Source organism: Macaca nemestrina, chromosome 8 (genome assembly GCF_043159975.1).
Source record: "Macaca nemestrina isolate mMacNem1 chromosome 8, mMacNem.hap1, whole genome shotgun sequence".
In the NCBI taxonomy this organism is placed as follows: Eukaryota; Metazoa; Chordata; class Mammalia; order Primates; family Cercopithecidae; genus Macaca; species Macaca nemestrina.
The window spans coordinates 22,352,225-22,368,213 of NC_092132.1; the positions used below are offsets into that span (position 1 = coordinate 22,352,225).

Below are 15,989 nucleotides of genomic sequence, written 5' to 3' on the forward strand. Positions count from 1 at the left end.
CCACCCCCCGACAGGCCCCAGTGTGTGATGTTCCCCTCCCTGTGTCCATGTGTTCTCATTGTTCAGCTCCTACTTATGAGTGAGAACATGTGGTGTTTGGTTTTCTGTTCCTGTGTTAGTTTGCTGAGAATGATGGCTTCCAGCTTCATCCATGTCCCTGCGAAGGACATAAAGTCATTCTTTTTTATAGCAATTGGACTTTTGTTGAACATTTATTTCCAGTTTTTGACTCTTATCAACAAAACTGCAGTGAATACCCTTAATCCTTATTTCTGATACCTACCTTTGGATGGATGCCTAGAAGTGGTTCTCTTGACCCATATATATGGTAGAGTGTTGGCCTCAGTTGGCCTTTTCTTTGGTAGTGTATGAGAGGGCTTGATTCACAATCCAGCCTAGGTAAAATACTACTGTTAAAAAGCCTTGCTGATTAGATAGGGAAAAACAGTTTTTTGGATTTTTGTTTGTTTCTGAGACAGAGTCTGGCTCAGTCACCCAGGCTGGAGTGCAGTGGCACAATTCTAGCTCACTGCAACCTCTATCTCCCGGGCTCAAGCAATCCTCCTGCCTCAGCCTCCCGAGCAGCTGGAACTATAGGCACACACCACCATGCCCAGCTAATCATTTTATTTTTATTTTTAGTAGAGACAGCGTTTTGCCATGTTGTCCAGGGATTTTGCCATGTTGTCCAGGCTGGTCTCCAACACCTGGGTTCAAGTTGTCCACCTGCTTCTGTCTCCCAAAGTGCTGGGATCGTGGGTGTAAGCCTTGCCTGGCCAAGAAAACTGTTTTAATATGCTTGTATGTTTTTCTTGATTGACAATAAGGTTTAATTGTTTTCAAAGGTTTGTTCACTATTTATATTCTTTTGTAAATTATCTGCTTATGTCATTTTTATATTTTGATGTTCTGTGGTTTTTATTATGAATTTGCAAGAGTTCTCTTTACATAAATAATACTAATGCTTTACTTAGTTTGTTGCAAAACTTTCTCCAGTCTATCATTTACCTTTTTTTTTCTTTGGTGAGACGAAATTTTGCTCTTGTGGCCCAGGCTGGAGTGTAATGGTTTTTATTATGAATTTGCAAGAGTTCTCTTTACATAAATAATACTAATGCTTTACTTAGTTTGTTGCAAAACTTTCTCCAGTCTATCATTTACCTTTTTTTTTTTTTTTTGGTGAGACGAAATTTTGCTCTTGTGGCCCAGGCTGGAGTGTAATGGCATGATCTTGGCTTACCACAACATCTGCCTCCCAGTTTCAAACGATTCTCCTGCCTAAGTCTCCCAAGTAGCAGGATTACAGGCATGCACCATCACGCCAGGCTAATTTTGTATTTTTAGTAGAGATGGGGTTTCTTCATGTTGGTCAGGCTGGTCTCGAACTCCTGACCTCAGGTGATCCGCCCGCCTTGGCCTCCCAAAGTGCTGGGATTACAGGTGTGAACCACCACGCCTGGCCCTATCATTTATCTTTCAGTTGTGCATATTATATACATTTTCAATGTTTAACGTGTAGAAATTTTAAGTTTTAGCTAATAAATTTACCAATTTTTTTCTCTTGTAGCCTCCTCCATTGTGATTTTATATTTAGGAAGTGATTCCCTGTCTTGATAGCTGAAATATATTAATCTACATTTTCTTAAGAATGTTTTAACTTTATTTTTGCATTTAACTCATCTGCTATTGAATTTATCTTGGGTTAAGCTGTAAGACACAATTCTAACCATTTTTCTTGAGAGTTACCAACCATCTCAGCAGCATGCATTATTATTTCCTTTCTAACTAATTTTTGAGCAACCTCCTTTATCATACACAAACTTTGTATCTACTAGGGTTGGTTCTGGGTTATCTAATCTGTGTATTGATCTAGCTATTGAGTACTGCACTTATGCCTTGCTTCTAAAAGAACTTTTGTAAGTGTAGAGTACATTTTTATATCTAGTGGAGTTCCTCCTCATTACTCTTTCTTTTCGCAAAACAGTTCTTGGTTATTTTGATAATCTAGTCTCATGAATCAATATCCCCTGGGAAATAAAATTCTATTAGAATTTTGATTGGAACTGCATTAAACAAATGATGATTTGGAAGTACAGGAACAATTTGCTTATTAGTTAACAGAGAATGGAGAGCTGATGGACTAAAGGAGGCGGGAGACATGTTTTGAAACAAAGATCCCCGACCTCCAGGAAAGGAAGGAAAGGGAAGGGAAGGGAAGTCAGGAGATGCCATCTCATCTCTGGCCTCTCCCACGGGCCTGGGTTTGAGTCCCACTGAAGAGAAGGCATAAAGGCCGAAACAAAGAACTTATTTTCACAAACAACTCTGAGAGTCTAGGCCCACGTCCACCTGCTTAGGGGCTCAGGTGACACAGTTGGGCAGGGCTTGGGAGAGGGCCATTCCCCCACTGGTGAACCCAGAACCTGGCCCCTCTAAGATGAAAGCACCGGCATGTGTAGACTGGTCAAATTCATCAGCAGTGGGGTGCAGGCTCCTCGGGCAGCAGTGAGGAGAGGACAGGGGCAAACCAGAGAAGAGGGCAGCTGCTTCTTTTTATTGACCGTGCTTAAACTGCCACCTCCAGCCTCCACCTGCCATGATCTTCAGGTCTTGATCTCACCTCTCAAATACTTTCCACGCCTCCAGAGTTCATCTCCAGCAATGGCACCTCCAAGACCTGGCAAGCTCCGGCCCCGGCTCCCCTCTCCCACCGCCCTTCACACTCCAGTGGCTCTGTCAGGACCTCACTCCCCTCATAGCGCCTCTGCCAGAACATCCCACCCCGAGACAGAGCGGCTTGGTTTTCAGGTCTCCATTGAAAAGTCACCCTCCCACAGGGAGGCTTTTGCTGACAGCCGCCCCTCTGCAAAACAACACCTCCCCAGCACTCTCCATTTCCTCACCCCACGTGGCTTTATTCACGGCACTCTTCAGTAGCTGACCTCATACTTTGATGTTTTGTGGTTAAAAGAGGAACAAGTTTCTATCTACTTGTTTATCATTTGCATCTCCCTCCAGAACCATTCTGCCCAACATGGTAGCCACTAGCCACATGTGGCCTTTGAGTTTAATTAAAATGAAATAGGATTAAAAATTCAGTACCACAGTCACGCTAGTCACATTCCCAGTGCTCAAGGAGCAAATGTGGCTGGTGGCTATTGTCTGATACAGCAAAGGACATTTCTATCATTGTGGGAAGTCATACTGGACAGCACCATTCAAGAACAGAAACTCCATCAAGGCAGAAAGGTTTTTTTTTTTTTTTTTTGAGACGGAGTCTTGCTCTGTTGCCCAGGCTGGAGTGCAATGGCACAATCTTGTCTCACTGCAACCTCTGCTTCCCAGTTCAAGCGATTTTCCTGACTTAGGCTCTCAAGAAGTTGGGACCACACGCATAAGCCACCACGCCTGAACTAATTGTTTTTTTTTTTTTTTCAAAGACAGGATTTCACCCTGTTGCTCAGGCTGGTCTCGAACTCCTGGGCTCAAGTCATCCACTTGCCTCCGTCTCTCAAAGTGCTTTCTCAAAGTGTAATCTCAAAAGGATTACAGGTGTGAGCCACCACACCTAGCATCACAAATTAAGTTAACAAATTAAATTAACAACACACATGTGAACATATGTGTTGGGGTTACACGAGTGGAGGAACTCTGTAAGGGAAGGGAGACTCTACAGTTCTGTGGGGAGTACTATTAACACAGCAGAATGTGGCTAAATTTGCACCCACTGGCCAAAGGGCTTGGGACATTTGAATTAAATTTTTCAAAACAGGGGGAAAGACACTTTCCTCCTGCAGAAAGAAGGCATCAGGCAGGAGTAGACTCAGGGGAGGAAATATCTTTTTTACCGAAACTTCCCATATCCCGCATTATTTAAATCTGTTGACAAGTGAGTCCCTAAAATGAGGTGAATGGCGGTAAAATGGCCTGGAAGCTTCTCAGTGTTTCAAAAACTGTGGCTGAAAATAAAAGCATCTTCTAAAACTCATTCAGCAACCAGGAATCCAAACCGAAGAAGATGAAAAGGAAGAAGGAAGAAAAGAGAGAAGGAGGAGAGCTCAGAAAACACAGAGCCTGTTGAGAATCTATTGCTTAGGCTTCTCTTGGTGGATCTGCAAGAAACACGGCCTTTAGAAGGATGATCCTGGCACCAGGGATTGGGTGTCTGAAGGGCAGTAGCATGTTGGCATCTGTCATTTTGAAAGCCTGTGAGCCACCAGCAAGGTGAGGACCAGCACCATGAACCCAGGTACTTGCTGGAATGAAGGCTAAAATGTTTTGAGCAAAGTCTTCAGGTCTGATATGCCCGGGTCAAAGTTGGCAAAAATAAAAAATAAGTGAATGAATGAATACATAAAATGCATGTTAAGAATAAACTCTAACACAGTCCCTTCTACAGTGAGTGCCACGTGTCCCAGCAGACCTGCTGCAAGTCGTGGTTCTTGCCCTGGACCAGTGTTTCAGCACGTCTGAACTGGGTACAATCACATCCTGTGCCAACCTGAAAACACTTAAAAGGAGCAGGGCATTCTCTCTTGGGCTGCACCAACCAGGGCCCAGCAGTGGGGAGACTCCAGCCAGTCATATACCATTCCCTGTCTGACGATTTCGGACGCGTTCAGGGTAGTATGGCTGTAGACAGACCATCCCTTATCTGGAGCAAGAAACATCCCTGCCCTCAGGAGGCTGCCTGAACAAGTCAGAACTAAGCACACTTGTTTAAGATTCTGGTTCCCAAGAGAAGGGAGGGGAGGTAAGACAGCTATTCTCTGTGTCGCCCCTCTCTGTCTGAAGTCCTGATCCTCATGGGATACCCAAGAGTATGACAAGCATATGTTACATGGAAAGGAACCCGGAGCTCCAAATACACCCTTGCTGCCTTTACATGTTTTTGATCTTGACTCAGTTTTCCTTTTATCCACTGCAGCACTTGCTATGCACCTCAAAGAAACCCTAACCATAATGAGACCATAACAATGCCTTGGAATAAATTGCCTTGGAATACATGCCTTTTTTTTGTTTGTTTTGCAGAGACAGGGTTTATATAAAAGAGAAATGACCAGTCTACATAGACAATGACAAAGAGGCCATTTCTGGTGTCTGTGCAAGGCTCTCCCCTTCGCCACGAGGTGCTTCTTCCATCATTACCTTCCCTGTTGCCAGTGGAATGCAATTCAATCAGACCCTTGCTTACTGAGTATGAGTATGAGCCAGAACCCTGGGAACAGCTAGGGGCGCAAAGATGAAGACGCCACAGCTCTGTCCTCAAGGAGTTTGTAGCTGGCATATTAGTTTGCTAGGGCTGCCATGACAAAATACCACAGACTGGGTGGCTTTAGACAACAGAATTTATTCTCTCACAGTTTTGGAGGCTGGAAGTCGGAGACCAAGGTGCCAGCAGGGTTGGGTTCCTTGGGTGCCTCTCTCCTTGGCTTGGAGATGACCGTCTTCCTCCTGTGTGTTTCCGAGGTCTTCCCTCTGTGGGAGTCTGTTTCCTAAACTCCTCTTGTTATAATGACACCAGTTATACTGAATTAGGGCCCACCTGATGACCTCATGTAACCTTGAAGTTAGAGTAATTAATTACCTTAATTATCCTATCTCAAATACAGTCACATTCGGAGGCATGGGGGATTAGGACCTCAACATATGGATTTTAGGGGAGCATAGCTCATCCTACAACAGTTGGGCAGGGCACCGCCATCCAAACACCCTTCCATGGCACACGAAGTGACTGGTTCAGACAGTCGACAAACACTGATAGGGCATCTAGTGGTGCCAGATGCTGTTCTAGTTGCAGACGATACAGTGGTGGATGGACAGAAATTGTGGCTCGTGGAGAACTCACCATGGGGGAGAGTAAGGTAGGGAACACATTAAAAGTGTAGAGCGGGGCCACCTGAGGTTTTAAGCAGGGTGGTCCGGGACTTCCTCCTTGAGAAGGTGACAGTGGAACAGGTGGATGTTGCAAATACAAGAAGGAGAAAGGGTTTGTGAAACAGAGAGGAGGCTGTACTTAATTTTGTAGGGCAGGGTTGGGGGAGGATAGATAAAGGCTTTCCAGGGGAGGTAACTCCTTTTCTTAGAAATAAAATGGTAATAGCTACTATTAACGAAAATTCTCCATGCTTTCTTGGTGAGTCTTCACAACTCTGCAGAGCAGCTGTGACTACCCTCAATCTGCAGATGAAAGAACCAAGACCAGAGAGGGTAAGTGTCTCACCTAAGGTCACACAGCTAGTTCATGGCAGAGCTGGAATTTGACCAAAGTCTATCCAAACCCTGTGCTCTTGGCACACCACCACAGAGCCTCTCCTGGATAAACAGGGCTTCAAAGGTGGCGTAGAATTCTGCGAGGTAGAAGAAAGTGAGAGTGACTCCTATCAAAGGAACCTAGTTTTCCCAGGCTGAGCAGACAGCATGAGCAAGTCAGAAGGCAAGAAAACATCTGAGGAATGACAAGGACTGAGGGTAAGGGGCAGGGGTGTGAGGGCAGAGGCAGGGAGGAGGCTGAACAACTTAGGTTGCAGCAAGATGGCGAAGAGTCTGGAATGCCGAGCCAGGGAGCTGGGATTTTGGTCTGCAGGCAACGGAGGATCAAAGCCTTTTGGGCAGGGTCCTGGAAACAGAGGGGTCTTGGATTCAAGGTGTGGGGTGGGGCTGGCAGGAAAAGAGGCACATCAATGAAGAACAAACCCTCAAACCAGGCAGCTGAACAATAATCTCAGCTAACCCCCAATGAAATGGTCAAGGCCCAGGCTGCCGAGAGATATCCTTCCCTCCCACCTCCAAGCTTCTCCTTTAAGCAGATACTGGGAGCTGTTCACTTTTCATCTGGAACTTTCTCCCATTTGGTTTGGCCTCTCTTCCCCACCACGGAATGGCTGAACAGTTGGGGTTTGTATGTCACAGCTCTGATTCTCCCTTAATCAATTCCCCAACAATAATGACAGCCAACATTCACCAAAGCCTTAGTGTATCCTAAGTGCTAAGTTTCACTTCTCAAAAACCCTCTGTGGACACTAAGGCTCAGAGAGGTTAAGGAGCTTGATCAAGGTCACACAGCCTGGAGCAGTAAAACTGGGATATGAACTTTATGTGTAGACCTGGGGATTGTGTTAAAATACAGATGCTGATTCAGTGTGTCTGGAGTAGGGCCTATGACTGTGCTTTTTTTTTTTGAAATGAAATTTCACTCTTTCGCCCAGGCTAGAGTGCAGTGGCACAATCTCAGATCACCGCAACCTCCACACTCTGGGCTCGAGCGATTCTCCTGCCTCAGCCTCCCCAGTAGCTGGGATTATAGGCATGTACCATCAGGCCTGGCTAATTTTTGTATTTTTAGTAGAGACGGGGTTTTGCCATGTTGGCCAGGCTGGTCTCAAACTCTTAACCTCAGGTGATCCACCCACCTCGGCCTCCCAAAGTGCTGGGATTACAGGCGTGAGCCACTGCACCTGGCCATGACTGTGCCTTTCTAACAGGCTCCTAGGTAAGGATGCTACTACGCAGGTGTGACAAGCTTGAAGGTACAGGGCTCTGTAAGGCTCCCCAAGAAGCACCCTCCTCTGCATCCTTTGTTCTTTCTCCTTCCCACCGTCAGTTCCAGAGACAGGTGGTGGCATTTCCTGACCTTTCCCTGCACGTGGCCTGCAGCCCCTGGGAGAAGGAAAAAATGGTTCAAACTGCCACAGCAGCCCCTGGAAACTTCTCAAGGTGGCTGGCTCACAGTCTGGCTGTCAGGATGGTACATGGCTCCGCTCTTGACCTCCCTAGGGAGGCATCTGGGGGAGGTGAGGAGTCAGACTGCAGAGGCCTTCTGCAGCGGTGGATCTCTAGCGCTTGGGAGTTCAGAGGCCAGAGGGAGCTGCAGAACCTGGATCCCAGGGGTCTATCCAGAGGGCGGCAGTGCTCTGAGCCCAGGGAGTGCTCAAGAGCTGCTCGCTCTCAGGGAATCACACCTCCGGGCTTTGACAGGGATGCCACGTCTCATCGCAGAGCTTTTCACTGGGGCTGTCAGAAGAAATAACAGGGCTGTCTGGGAGCTTTCAAAGGAAGCATCTTGTCAAGACATCAAAACCAAAAAGGATGCTTTTAGCTTTGTGGGGTCTTCTGACAGGGCTGTTAACAGATTCTGCCTCAGTTCATCAAGGGTAGATCTTTTTTGAGGGGATGGGGGCAGGAATTGCTCCTTTGTGTTTTAAAATCACAACATGACACCCCCCCAGAAGGCATTCTGCTGCGTAGATATGTTGCAGCAATGGTGGCGGGTGGGGGCAGGGCGGGAGGAATTAGATGCTACAAAGCGGAGGGCCAGGGCTTTGCTCTGAGCTCCAGCAACCCAGCTCTCTTCTCATCCGTTTCCATCCTCGCCTCCATTTTTCTCATCTGTTAAACAGAATTGCCTCTGAGAGGCCACTGGTGACCGAGAGTTAATTCCTGAGTTTTCTGATTTTTCCCCATTCTGTCTTAAATCCAAATTTGAATTTTGGGGTTGGGCCTATAATGTGGCTCCCAAACCATCACACATCACCTGGAGGGCTTTTTGTAAAAATACCATTCACGAACCTCAGTCCAGAGTTACTACACCCAAGCCTCCAGGTGCAGAGCCTGGGAATGTATCTTTTTAATCAGAAGTCATGCAACTGCTGCGCAGCCTTGTTTGCTACCTTTGGAATCAAGACATCACTCGGCTTCTTCTAATTCAGAACTGGCTGGGCTGAAACACACTGTCCCATGAAGACACAGAGATGTTCATAGCTGCTTTTTTTTTTTTTTCTGCAGCTAAAACTACAAACGACCAAAGCTCTCTGCCCCGCCAAAGAGTACAATACTGTATTAATACTCCCAAAGGGAATGACAGACAATTTGGAGGATGAGGTAGAAACGGGGGAAGAATTGTACAAAAGTACAATCCTGGAAAAGAAAACAGAATGCTGGCTGCTTGATAACATAGCATACAACATCTTTATAAACAAGATCCACAGAAAGAGGGTTGGTGATTTGGGAAAGCTGAGATGTAAGAAGCGATTTCCTGTTATCTGTGTTTGTGTTTTAACTTTTTGTATTGCTTAGTTGCTCAAACAGACACATTTTTAAAAAGAAAAGATGGGGTTTGTTGATCAAGGAAACCTGATAGTACTAAAATGTTGTTTACATGCATAATCTTTTAAAACTGTATTCTATTTAGAGACAGGTTCTTACTCTGTCACCCAGGTTGGAGTGGAGTGGCATGATCATGGCTCACTACAACCTCAAACTTCTGGGTTCAAGTGATCCTCCCACTTCAGCCTCCTGAGTAGCTGGGACTACAGGCACATGCCACCGTGACCAGCTTATTAAAACCATTTTTTAAAATTGTAGAGAAAGGGGTCTCATTATATTACCCAGCCTGGTTTTAAACTCCTGGGGTCAAGTGATCCCCCTGCCTCAGCCTCCCCAGGTGCTGGGATTACAGGTGGCAGCCACCACACCTGGCTTACATGCATAATCGCTACTATTCCCAGAACACCAACCGATGGCTGGGATCTCCATTTTACAGATGAGGAAACTGAGGCTCAGAGAGGTTCAATGGCTTGCTGAAGAGGGTAGAATCCAGATAATCCTGGCTCCACGCCTGCTGCTTGATCCCTATGATACAGAGTTGTTCATTGTGAACAATTCTATTTCCTGATACTGTGTCTATAAATTAGATTTCTCACAAATTCCAAGTGGCCTTGCCCCTCTGGGAGTGTTCAAAGGAGGAAGATTTTAGTTGAATCGTGATGTCTTTTTCAACGAGCTATTCTGAAAAGCTCTTGTTAGGAAGAAAGCTGACAGGATCCTTTCTAACCAAAAAAGCTACATGAGTGGCCCATGGAAGTTTGAAGTGAGGTCTGCAACTGCTTCACGCCGCCTGCCATGTGAGCATCGCCACGCATTTGGGTGACACAGGGCCCTGAGAGGAGGCTGGGTGTCCTGCCAGAGGTGGGATGGGGTAGTGGCTTCAGACAGGGTAGTCAGCACTCAGGGGCAGAGGAAGCCACTGATGCCTGAGAGGATAGACCGGGTCTCGTCCCATGTGAACCTGGAGCCCCAAATTTACTCATTTACTCTGAACCAATGAATTCCAAAGCTCTTCAACAGGAAAAGCCTTGGCCTCCAGGGGCCTTGTTCTCCATCAGTGCTCAGCATTAGTGCCCACCAGGTCAGTGCAAGTGGGACACAGGCTGAAGCCAGCACTCCCAGTTTGAATCCTGGCTTCATCACTTACTAGGAGTCTACTCTTCTCTGGCCACAGCCTTGTTGCCCACCTCACAACCCCTAAACCCACACGCAAGCCAGAGAATACCAAATGCTGCATGTTAATTCACCATGGCCAACCTCAGTTCCTGCAGCTATAAAATGGGGTGAGCCTTCACCTGCAGAACTGGCCCGAATGGAGACCTCTGACACTGGTATGTTCTGGGACTAATCACAGGGTGACTTTGATTAGTAAGCTAGTGGGAGTGGTGAGGGGATTGGCAAACTGATGTTCAGAAGGACTGCTCCACCCCTTCTCCCATCAGACCCCGTTTTCCTCCACAGCGCCTCTCAGCGGCCAGCCACTATATCAGGTGCTGCGCACTTCCGCTAGCTCATCTCACCTGGTCACGCCGCTCTGAGATTTCTTCTCACTCATCTTTTGTTCCTACCTCTCGAATTTCCTATGTAACTGTTACAATATGAATTTCCCAACTCTGCCTCTCCGTTTTAGTAGATTTTGCCTTGTATCTTGCTGAGATCCAGCTCATCTTTTCCATCTCCAAGCATCTCTTTGCTATCCAGTTGGTTAGGAGGAGGTAGTTGGTCTCCCTGTTAAAAGGCTAATCCTTCTACCAGGCCTCCAGCTCAGCACTCATGGGTTCTGTCAACTCCTGTCTCCATCCACTGGGTCCCCTTCCCTTTGGGTTACAAACACCTCAGGTTGCCGTTTTCATAAAAAGGCAAACAAAGCAAAGCAAAGCAAACATGAAAAGCAAGGCTAAATCTCTCATGACAGCTCGATTCTACCACCATCTACACATCATTACACATCAGCTCCTTCATCCTATGGCAGAGGTGAAGAGCTCAGGATCCTGAGTGGGAGACTTGCCTTCGAGGTCTGGTTCCACGCCATGGGTGAGAGATCCTGGACAAGTTCACCAATCCTTTGAAGCCTCAGCCTTTCCGTTTGTAACATGGGGATGAAAATGGTAGCCATATCAAAGGGCGGCTGAGAGTATCCAGTGAGCTAATTTGAGTATATTTGGTTCTGTGCCTGATCCTTGATGAGCTTGGAGCTCACAACAGAGGGTACCTGTTGTTAAAATGATTTTACCGTCAAAATTCTCAAAGGAAGTTTATGATTATACCTGCTCACTGCTTCTCTTACTGCATGCTTTGCCCCTCACCTCTGTGGATTCTGCCCTCCCAGCTCTGTTGACAATTTTATCTTAAACTGCCAAATATATCCCCCATCACTGACTCTGCAGGGCAAACTGTCATCCTCAAAACACCCCTACTGGCTGCTCCTTCTTGATCTCGATTCTTCTCCTTCTCCTTCTCCTTCTCCTTCTCCTTCTTCTTCTTCTTCTTTTTTTTTTTTTTTTTTTTTTTGACAGAGTCTTCCTCTGTTGCCCAGGCTGGAGTGCAGTGGTGTGATTTCAGCTCACTGTAGCCTTGGCCTCCCAGGCTCAAGCAATTTTCATGCCTCAGCCTCCTGAGTAGCTTGGACTACAGGTGCATGCCCCCATACCTAGCTACTTTTTTTGTATTTTAGTAGAGACAGTGTTTCACCATGTTGCCCAGGCTGGTGGTAAATTCCCAAACTCCAGCAATCCGCCTGCCTCAGCCTCCCAAAGTGCTGGGATTACAGGTGTGAGCCACTATGACTGGCCCCTCGGCTTCCTCTTCTGTTTTTCTGTTCTCAGTAGGTGCATTGCCATGCCCTTGGCTCTTCTCATCCCTCTCCTCTCCATCCTTCTTGGTGAACTCATCCATCCCAAAGATCTGCTCATCCTTGCAGATATCTACCAAACCAACCTTCCTAGCCCTGGCCCCTCCTCTCCAGAGCCCCAGACTTTCCTTCCTAGCTGCAGGCGGCTGGCAAGAAGACAGGAGGGACTAGATGGATTCGTAACTGGACAAAGGTTGGAGTGGCCACTCTCCACTGAAAGCTTAACAAAGTCAGAATAATTCATGAAAACCAGGAAACATAAGCTGGGCATGGTGGCTCATGCCTGTAATCTTAGCACTTTGGGAGGTCGAGGTGGGTGGATCACAAGGTCAGGAGATCGAGATCAGCCAGTCCAAAATGGTGAAACCCTGCCTCTACTAAAAATGCAAAAATTAGCTAGGCATGGTGGCACACGCCTGTTGTCCCAGCTACTCAGGAGGCTGAGGCAGGAAAACCTCTTGAACCTGGGAGGCGGAGGTTGCAGTGAGCCAGGATCTCGCCACTGCACTCCAGCCTGGTGACAGAGCCAGACTCCATCTCAAAAAAAAAAAAAAAAAAAAAAAAAGAAAGAAAACCAGGAAAAATAATACATGAATAAGAAAATAGATGATCTGGCCAGGCACGGTTGCTTATGCCTATAATCACAGCATTTGGGAGGCCGAGGCAGGTGGATTGCTTGAGTTCAGGAGGAGCTGGAGACTGGCCTGGTCAACATGGTGAAACCCTGTCTCTACTAAAAATACAAAAATTAGCCAAGTGTGGTAGTGGGTACCGTAATCCCAGCTACTCAGGAGGCTGAGGTGGGAGAATCGCTTGAGCCCGGGAGGCAGATGTTGCAGTGAACCGAGATAGTGCCACAGCACTCCAGCCTGGGTGACAGAGTGAGACTGAGTCTAAAAAAAAGGATGATGGATGATCCAATTTCACTTGGAGAACAAGGTCTACTCATTTATCCCCACCAGGAGAAGGGGAAACTTGGCAGCAGCTGAGCTGGGTGGCTTAAAGAGTCTCTTTCAAGTACATGCCATGTGCATCTATGATCACCACTGGGGGAAGGAGTAGGGGTTCTCACTTAGACCTCAGATTTAACACATCTAGAATCAAGTTCATCACCTGCTTCCCAAACCCTATCTTTCTGTAATGTTCCTTATTCCAAACAAACGCTCCAGTATCGACTCAGTCATTCGGGCTGGGAACTGGGATTGCACTGGCTCTTCCACGTCCTCCCCATCCTGGAGTCTGCTATGCCCCAGGCCTTCCTGACTCTGCTTCCATGAGGTCTCCTAATTCTTCATTCCTCTGCTCCAGGCCCTGCTCGGGGGCTTTCCTCCACAACTGCAGTGAGTGCCGCACCTGGCCTGAGCCCTGGGCCTCCCCGGCTGGATGCCGGCATTGCCTATCTAGTGCCCTTTCCCTCCTCCTCTGGCAATGACCATCCAGTTTTTCTAGAGAAAGACCCCTACACATGCCTGGCCCATTTCAAACCCCCAGCACTGCACATGTGACTTGGTCCTGCCCAGTGAGAACATCATTGCCTCCAGGAACAGTGAGTGATTAAGGAACAGCCCGATCCAAGTAGAGCAGTCAGAATCAGTGGGATTCCATTCTGGGGCGTTTACTGGAACCCTTGGGAGAATGAATGTGCTCCTTTCTGGTGGAGTTGCTGAGGGCATTGGATGGAAGCCAAGAGGCACCAGTGGCTATCTCGCCACGATGGAGGAGAGCAGGCCTGGGTGCTGAGCTGAAGGCTGAGTTGAGAGATGCAGAGAACCAGTCCTGATGATGTCCCATTGAATCCCACTGGGTCCCAGTCCAACAGACTCACAGATTTTTCCACGGTGTCAATTTGTTTAAACCAGTTTGATGGAGTTTTCTGTCACTTGTAACTGAAAACATCCCGACAGACACAGTTTCAGGCCAGCCGCCTCGCTGCCACCATTCCTTTCTAAAACAGCAGTTCTCAGCCTTTTCCTGCCACGACAGCATGGTTGCTGGGATGCCTATTTGTAACATTCTCTCAGGGTCACCTGTCATCCTTGTTGGGTTGGTTCTAACCTCACACCATTCCCTCTTCCTTAAGAAAGAATCTCAGGACATGAGTGGGATGACATTTTAATAGGAATAACCTTGCCTATCCAGTCCTTGCCTATCAAGAAACGTAAGCCACTCACAAACTTCAAGGCTTTATTTTTAGCAATAGATTGCTTACTGCCCCATACCTCACAACCGATGCCATGACTGAACATCATGTTTCTAAACACGAATCTGATCACGTCATCCCTGTCTTTAACACCTCCCTGCACATACTGGGAGTGAGCTGTGAGAGGCACTCATTGCCAGCAATCTGCATCTTATCACCCTGTTCCCTTCCTCAAACATTCCTGGTGTTTTAAAAGGGATCTACAGCAGATCTGTTTTTTTTTTTTTTTTTTTTTTTCTTTGAGACGGTCTCGCTTTGTCGTCCAGGCTGGAGTGCAGTGGCTGGATCTCAGCTCACTGCAAACTCTGCTTCCCAGGTTTATGCCATTCTTCTGACTCTGTCTCCCGAGTAGCTGGGACTATAGGTGCTCGCCACCTCGCCCGGCTAGTTTTTTGTATTTTTTTAGTAGAGACAGGGTTTCACCGTGTTAGCCAGGATGGTCTCGATCTCCTGACCTCGTGATCTGCCCGTCTCAGCCTCCCAAAGTGCTAGGATCACAGGCTTGAGCCACCATGCCCAGCCTTTTTTTTTTTTTTTTTTTTTTTTTTTAGAAATAGAAAAAACAAACAACCCCATCGAAAAGTGGGCAAAGGATATGAACAGACAGTTCTCAAAAGAAGACATTCATACAGCCAACAGACACATGAAAAAATGCTTATCATCACTGGCCATCAGAGAAATGCAAATCAAAACCACAATGAGATACCATCTCACACCAGTTAGAATGGCAATCATTAAAAAGTCAGGAAACAACAGGTGCTGGAGAGGATGTGGAGAAATAGGAACACTTTTACACTGTTGGTGGGATTGTAAACTAGTTCAACCATTATGGAAAACAGTATGGCGATTCCTCAAGGATCTAGAACTAGAAGTACCATATGACCTAGCCATCCCATTACTGGGTATATACCCAAAGGATTATAAATCATGCTGCTATAAAGACACATGCACACGTATGTTTATTGCGGCACTATTCACAATAGCAAAGACTTAGAGTCAACCCAAATGTCCATCAGTGACAGACTGGATTAAGAAAATGTGGCACATATACACCATGGAATACTATACAGCCATAAAAAAGGATGAGTTTGTGTCCTTTGTAGGGACATGGATGCAGCTGGAAACCATCATTCTCAGCAAACTATCGCAAGAACAGAAAACCAAACACCACATGTTCTCACTCATAGGTGGGAACTGAACAATGAGATCACTTGGACTCAGGAAGGGGAACATCACACACCAGGGCCTATCACGGGGAGGGGGGAGGGGGGAGGGATTGCATTGGGAGTTATACCTGATGTAAATGACGAGTTGATGGGTGCTGACGAGTTGATGGGTGCTGACGAGTTGATGGGTGCAGTACGCCAACATGGCAGAGGTATACATATGTAACAAACCTGCACGTTATCCACATGTACCCTAGAACTTAAAGTATAATTAAAAAAAAAAAAAGAAATAGAAATATAAACATAGCATAGCTCAGGCATTCATTTGTTCGTTCATTCATTCATTCATTCATTCTTGAGTGCCGACTATGTGCCAGGCACTGCCTTAGATACTCAGGGAATGAGGTATAAGAATCTTGCCTTCAAGGAGTCCACCATCTAGGAGGGGAGACAGAAAGTAACCAGAAAACAAAGAACTTACAGTGGTAATTGCTATGCAGAGAGGTTTTAAAAATGATGTGATGGTGACAAAAAAGTTATGTTTGGCCAGGCACGATGGCTCAGCCTGTAATCCCAGCCCTTTGGGAGGCTGAGATGGGCGGATCACGAGGTCAGGAGATCGAGACCATCCTGGCTATCACGGTGAAACCCCGTCTCTACTAAAAAT

General features: G+C 46.6%; 1 protein-coding gene across 5 annotated transcripts in view; it reads right to left on the reverse strand.

Annotated features, from left to right (window-relative positions):
- LOC105468504 (zinc fingers and homeoboxes 2) overlaps positions 1–15,989 on the reverse strand; it is a 196,238-nt gene that overhangs the window by 21,126 nt on the left and 159,123 nt on the right. The window lies entirely within an intron of this gene.